The 5128-nt window shown below is 36.3% G+C and overlaps 1 long non-coding RNA gene across 1 annotated transcript in view; it reads left to right on the top strand.

The window, feature by feature from the left end:
* The first annotated feature begins 642 nt into the window (after positions 1-642).
* Positions 643-5128, top strand: part of LOC106517317 (uncharacterized) — a 7878-nt gene continuing 3392 nt past the window's right edge. The window contains exons 1-2 of the long non-coding RNA XR_001310193.1: positions 643-1453; positions 4425-4521. This is a non-coding gene — a long non-coding RNA (uncharacterized LOC106517317). The remainder of the gene's footprint in view (positions 1454-4424; positions 4522-5128) is intronic.

Below are 5128 nucleotides of genomic sequence, written 5' to 3'. Positions count from 1 at the left end.
ATATATATACTGTGTATATACATATATCCTAGGCTATATAACCTATATAGCCTTTATATCTATGATTCAGACGCTCTCCAAAATAAGATAAAGTAACGTTAAAGATACGGTTCAAAATTAAATGCTGTCTCAAAAAGATTGCTTCTCAATTAGTCATAAAAATATGATCTCTCGATATCAGATGATCATTATTTTTGAGAAAGTATTATTTACCTTAAACATTTTTGCTTTGATTCAAACTGGCTGAAATGGACTTTTAGAAGTTAAACAACGTAGCTTACTCCAAAATTAACATTGTTTTGAAGATAAGTTATCGATGATGTGTCTGAAAGGTTAAGTAATAACCTATTTCTGGGCTAATTTTGATGTTCTTTGCAAATCTGCAAAACAATTTGAGTTGATAGTAGTATTATTTATTTATGTATTTATTTATTTATTTATTTATTTTTATTTATTTATTTACTTTGAATAGATAGATTTGAAAATGTAAAAAGAAGTACAATAATTTTAGTAGGATATAAATATTAGTGAAATCATCTTGAATCACATTCCATACCAGTAGGTGGCGGTAATGCACACCTTCAGTTTATTGCCAACCGCCATTAAACACCACAAGAAGAAGAAGAAGCCACTCCCCTGCAGAGACCTTTCAGGAGTAGCATTGTTATCGATAGCATTTTCAGGTTAGCATTTCATTAACTATCAGTTTAGCCGTCTAATTTAGGTACTTTAGAATATTTAGTCATATAAATCTTTATAGTCTTTAGATTTAGTGTTTGTTAAATTCATAGTTAAGGGTAGATAGCTGCAGTATTGCATTTAGCTTTAGCACTTGGTGATAGCTTAGTGTGTACTGTGGGATAGGATGGGACGTAGGTGTAGTGTAGTGGGCTGTAAAAGTACGAATGGAATACATATGTTTCCAGAGGGTTTGGAGATTAGGCGCCAGTGGTATGGTGCTCTGGAAGTAGCAGAGGGCAAACTCCCGCCCAGTGCTGGAGTTTGCAGTCGCCATTTCACTCCGGATTGCTTCTCAAACATGACAGAGTTCGAAATGGGCTTTACCAAGATCCTAAAACTAAAGAGCAACGCTGTTCCAACAGTAGGTCTTAAACCACCTGCTGTCCAGCCGACTTTGCAACCTGCTGTCCAGCTGATTTTGCAACCTGCTGTCCAGCCGATTTTGCAACCTGCTGTCCAGCTGATTTTGCAACCTGTTGTCCAGCCGACTTTGCAACCTGCTGTCCAGCCGATTTTGCAACCTGCTGTCCAGCCGACTTTGCAACCTGCTGTCCAGCCGATTTTGCAACCTGTTGTCCAGCCGACTTTGCAACCTGCTGTCCATCCGACTTTGCAACCTGCTGTCCAGCCGACTTTGCAACCTGCTGTCCAGCCGACTTTGCAACCTGCTGTCCAGCCGACTTTGCAACCTCGGGGGACAATCCGTTTGCAGGTGAGTACCATTGACACGGGCACTTTTTATTTCATACTTTATCTTACGAAGCTGAAGTTCGCTTCCGATTCAGGAAAGGACTAAAGGGCGATGACAGCTAACAAACTTTTTCTCTACCTTGAGCGTGTTTAATCTGCTCTAGCTCAAAACCCACAACACCTAGACTCTTCAAACCTGGACTAGATTATTCTACACTAATAGAAGAATAATTAAAAATAACTTTGACATTTGTGAAAGCTTTTTCTGTTTTGTGAAACTTCAACAAATATCATTTTTCATCATTTTTTAGGCTACTGGACCACATTAGACCTGGTCCAGCTAAAAAACCACAACACCTGGACTCTTAAAACCTGGACTAGATTATTCTACGGTAATAGCAGAATAGTTAAAACTATGTTGGAGATTTGTGAAAGTTTTTTCTGATTTGTGAAACTTCAATACAGTTTGATTTCATAATTTTTTTAGGCAATTGGATCACACTAGACATGGTCCAGCTCGAAAACTGCAACCCCTAGACTCTCCAAACCTGGATGGGATTATTCTACACTAACAGTAGAATATTTAAAAAAAAAGTTTTGAGATTTGTATAACCTTAATCTGATTTGTGAAACTTCAATAAAGTTGTGATTATGAAACGTTTTATGCATCTGGACCACACTTGTACTGGTCCAACCCCAAAAATCTAAAACCTAGACTTTTCAACCCAGACCTAAATTATTCTTCTTCTTTTTTCCGCCACTTCAGTAGAAAACAAAACTGAATGTTAGTTTCTTAATTTCTGCATCATCAGTGGCTTTTTTTTTTTTTTTAGTGGCGGGCTGATATTTTATTTAAAATGTTACAGAAGTCATAAGCAGCAGGTTTATTTTGAACAGACATTACAAACGTGTTCATTCCTACAAAGTAAGGATGTCCTACACCAATATTAAATCTGACAGCGGATTCCAAAAGAACATTACAAACCATACAACATAACACCAAACTTATGTGATTATCTGAAGTATGAGGGAAGTTATTGATGTTTGTTTAGGTGAAATCAGCTCATGTTTTCTTGCTGCAGTTTCACAGCAGAACCAATGGGGCCTTTGTGACCATTTCACCTTGCTGTTTTCTATTTTTGCTCATAACTTCCTCAGTGTTCAAGATATCGCCATGAAATTTTAGGAAAAGATTCCCATTCTGGTTTTGTAGGAAGCATCTTGTATCCTAAAAACTAATAAAAACTTAATAATAGCCAATTCAAAAGTAGCAGAAAAGGTATAAAATAATATTACAAGGCAAACTGCAGCATGAAATCAACTTAATGTGTCTTAGAAAGTAAGGAAATTAAAACAATTCAAAAACCATGTGGACACCTGTTTTGTAAACGAAGCTCATCAACCAATGACGGTGTGTGTAATGTGACGAAGACGAGCATCAAAACACTTTGCAACAAGCACTGTTCCAGAAAAAAAAACATACTTCGACATTTCAAATCATTATCAAATTTGGAACAAGGGCAGATAAAATAATGTTCTTCATGGCAGCTTATCTCTTTAAGGGCTCGCTAGAAAAACTCAGGTGATTTACTTTGATCGTCTTTTCAAAAAATTGTCTCTTCAAAACGCATCAACAAAAATTAAAAACTGGAAGACGAGGCTGTAGCTAACTACCTGACGGCAGTCCGATTTGTTGAAACTCGTAGAAATAACGAAGCAGGAGGAAATTATAAGCAAACGCACCGAGCAGCCTCACAAAATCTGGTCACTGCAGTTTGGGAAGGAAATGGCAGCAGCTGCTGACGAAATGTCAACATCCCTATACAAAGCTGTCAAATATATTTACAAACAGCACTAAACTGATTCAGATCATCAAATGAATAATGATTTATGATTTAATGTTTCCTGCTATAAAGAAAAATCCTCCATCCATTCTGTCTTTGTTCCTAATCGGGGTCAGGGTGGGGCTGGAGCCGGTCCCAGCTACTTTTGGGTGAAGGCAGCGGACACCCGGACAGCTCTAGTCCATCAGGGACACAGACGAAGAGACAAACAACCGTCCATACTCTCAGTCACACAGAAGAGCTCCAAGAGATTCAAACTGACAACTCTGGACTCTGCTGCTTCTTCTAATCACTTCTTATCAAAAATAATTTACTACCTGTCGCGGCAAGATGGGCAGAAAACACGTTGAAAAGGATGTTAAAAAGACAAAAAAAGTCTTGCGAGTATGGTCGTAAAATTATTTATTAATGGGCAGACAAGAAACAGAAAACAATCAGGAAGTCTGTTGAATGTGGCCGCCCGTCTGAGGGCGGAAAAGAAATGTTATACCTTCAGCTAACATCATGTGACAATGAACAACCAATCACAACCTGCCTCATGTCACTAACAGCCAATGACAAGCTCTAAATCCCAAGGTGACCATATCGGTACGTGGAAAGAGGCCATCTTGATGTTATAGCCTCTGACGTCTGGAGCCACCGATTAAAGAAACAGTCATATAATATTACAAGATACGAACAGTGGACAGTGTCAAGATGACAGAAATAATTAGTCCACGACACTACCATAAATTATTATTGATGATCATCACAAGGAGTCGTTATTAGGATGTAATCAGGCAGTCAAATATTCACATATTTGTAAATTTATTACTATAATTGAAGGTGAGTTGTTCAAATTTATGTTTGTATAAAAAAGTACAAAAAAAGTTTGTGCAAAGCATGTTCAGGATGTTAACGCGGTTAGGAATACCACGTGTGGAGAGGTGAAATGATTGTTAGCTGGTGCTAATGCTAGCTGGTGTTTGGACATTTTATGAGCCTTGACATGATTTTCTGTGACCCGGTACCTGCACTGTTCTGTTGCTGTTCGACTGATGGTTTGCTCATAGCTAGACAACAACACCATGTTGAATATTATACACGAATCTTGAGTGAATTAATTGAAATGAAAATAATAACAAAATGTTATTTTATTGTATTTTACAGCCAAAATTAACCAGAGAAATAGGATGTCAGACTGAACCAGTCATCACCAGAAATTATGATGTCCAGACCAACCTGAAGCCTAACAGGAGAAGCAAAGGTGAAGTCTTGTCCCTTTCGTGTTATGAAATAAATTTCTTTATAAGCCTTTACAGCTCACTGAATCTTAAAACTTTGGTAAAATAATGTCCCAAACCCAAAAAATTGCTAATTTCAAAAAGAAATGAGCATTTTCTAAAATCAAATGTTTCAATGTCATAATCAAGGGTTTTTATCTGTAGGTTTATTTTTTAATTTGTAATAATTTAATAACTGATTAGTGGATTATTGCCTACAAAATCACCTGTCCTCAGATTGGAAATAATCATTTCAAACTGATTTTAAAAAGCAAAATGTTGTAATGTAATGTAATTGATTAATAAATTTATTACATGAAAAAACATTTAAACTTTTGTAAAATTTATATTTTTTGATTGGATTTGATTTTTTTAAATAATATATAAATGTATGACACAAAGAAAACCCACACAGACACAATCAAATATTGTGTATGTTGCACCATTCCCTTGGTGTTTAATATTATACTGTACATTCACATTCTGTAAAATACATCATGTTTTATCCAGATTATCAAGAAGCAGTACGCTGCATTTATTTAACCGTGTTTTGCTCTGTGTTGTATGTTAATCTTGGCTAAATTTATATAT

This window comes from Austrofundulus limnaeus, unplaced genomic scaffold, assembly GCF_001266775.1.
Source record: "Austrofundulus limnaeus strain Quisiro unplaced genomic scaffold, Austrofundulus_limnaeus-1.0 Scaffold47, whole genome shotgun sequence".
Classification (NCBI taxonomy): domain Eukaryota; kingdom Metazoa; phylum Chordata; class Actinopteri; order Cyprinodontiformes; family Rivulidae; genus Austrofundulus; species Austrofundulus limnaeus.
This window is presented reverse-complemented; position numbering and strand designations above follow the sequence as displayed.